This window comes from Diceros bicornis, unplaced genomic scaffold (genome assembly GCF_020826845.1).
Source record: "Diceros bicornis minor isolate mBicDic1 unplaced genomic scaffold, mDicBic1.mat.cur scaffold_54_ctg1, whole genome shotgun sequence".
In the NCBI taxonomy this organism is placed as follows: domain Eukaryota; kingdom Metazoa; phylum Chordata; class Mammalia; order Perissodactyla; family Rhinocerotidae; genus Diceros; species Diceros bicornis.
The window spans coordinates 250,457-252,660 of NW_026691418.1; positions in this window are offsets into that span (position 1 = coordinate 250,457).

Below are 2,204 nucleotides of genomic sequence, written 5' to 3' on the forward strand. Positions count from 1 at the left end.
CATTTGTATTACTGTTTTCATACATTTTATTCTACGTATATTTTAATCTCCATGAGAGATTTCTAGAATTACTTCACAAAATAAAATTCATTTATATTTATTTATAAATTATCCTTTCCTTTCCTGTTCAGTCCTTCCTGCATTCCTGGTTTTCAAGCTGGGCTAATTTTCCTTTGGATGTGATAACTCACTGCAGTATTTTGTCTAATTCAAGGCTGCTAACAATGAAAAGTTTCACTTTAAGTTTTTCTAAGACATCTTTATTTGGGGCACTATTGCTGCTGGGTGTAGAATTCTGGTTTGACATGAGATATCTTTTAGCATTTTAAAAATGCTGTTCTGTTGATGTCTATATTATTTTCTTTATAGTTAGAATCACCAATTGGCCTTTTTCTTGCTTATTTGGCCTCTCTTGTCCCTAAAATACTTTACATTAACTTTGGTTTTTAGACCATAGTTTAATTCATTAATATTTCCTGTGTAGTCACTCTGCTTAGGGAATGTTGAATTAATTGAATCTGTGGATTGATGTATTTCATCAACTTGGAACATGCTTGTGTATTTTCACTTCTGATATCAATTCCTGCCCACATTCTCTCCACTCTCATTTTAATCACACCCCATGTGTCTTCCAAATCTACCCTGAATTTTCCAATCTCATTTGCCCTATGGTTTTCTTGGGAGATTTTCTCTTGAACTGTCTACCATTTTAGTAAACCAGCCTTTGCTGGTATCAATTCCTTCTTAATTACTTAAATTCTTAATTTCAGTTCTAACATAAACACAATATATCGCTTTAATTTATTAAAAAAGAGATAGCAGAGCAGTTTGACAATGAGAAAATGATTTTCTTTTGATGCAATAAAGCTTAAATAGATGGGAGAAAATTATATATTGGATCATATTAAGATATATGAGGAGCCAGTATTCATTAAAATTGACCAGCAAGACAGAGGGGGCAGAAAACCTGAGTATCTGGTTCTTGGTACTGATGTGGACTACATTTTGAAATGATAATATATAGATTTCTTGGTTAAAGAAAAATGTTATAAAATCTGGTTTCATCTGTTTGTATTTACTTACTTTAACATGTGTTCTGGAAAATTTAAATAACATAGGTCACGTTGTGATATCTCTGTTGGTCTTGTTTGGATAGAGCCACGATGTGATGGTTAATTTTAGCTGTCAACTTGACTAGACTGAGGGGTTCCCAGATAGACTGTGAAGCATTATTGCTGGGTGTGTCTGTGAGATGTTTCTGGAAGACATTATCATTTGATTCCATGGTCTACATAAACAAACCCATCCTCACTAGTGTGGGTGGGCATCATCTAATCTGTTGAGGGCTCAATAGAGCAAAAAGCAAAGAATGGCTGAATCCATTGTCTCTTCCTGACCTGCGATGTCCATCTTTTCCTGCACTTGAACATCAGAGGTCCTGGTTCTCAGGCCTTCAGAATTTGACTGAATTATATCACAGGTTTTTCTGGTTCTCCAGCTTGCAGATGGCATATTGTGGGACTTCTCAACCTCCATAACCTTGTGAGCCAATTCTTACAATAAATCTCCACTTCTATATGTTTATATATATTCTATGGTTGTATTTCTCTAGAGAATCCTGACTAATACACATGGATAACAAAGTGCATATTAAGTGCACATGGAGGAAATTTCCTGAGTCGTAAGAGGCTCCCCCAATCCCCAGGAGGAAGCAACTCATCACATCCAGGCAGCAGGCATGAGCACGTGCACACACACACACACAAGATATTTGAAAATGTGGTCAAGCACAAACTCTCACTCTCTGCCTTATTGTTCATCACAGCATGATTTCTACATGACATGTTATACGTCCTTTGCCATTTATTATCTCTTTCCTCCCACTAAGACTAAATCAAACAAGGACAGTGAGTATGTTTAGTTATTTTGTAGATCACAGGTTTTACACCAGAGCTTTGCATGTAGTAAGTGCTCTAAAAATAGAATGACCAAATAGTTTTCCCTCCAAACTGGAACATATCATGCAATGAAAAGGGTAATATTAATAATTATGATGATACAACAGGAGAAATATGTGCTGAAGACAGAAATGGAGGATTTAAAAGTTAAGATGAATTGATCACTTTCACATTTTAAACAGATCATTGTGACTAAACTCTCATGATAGGATTACGAGGATAAAGGATTTGGAATCTTAAGCTACT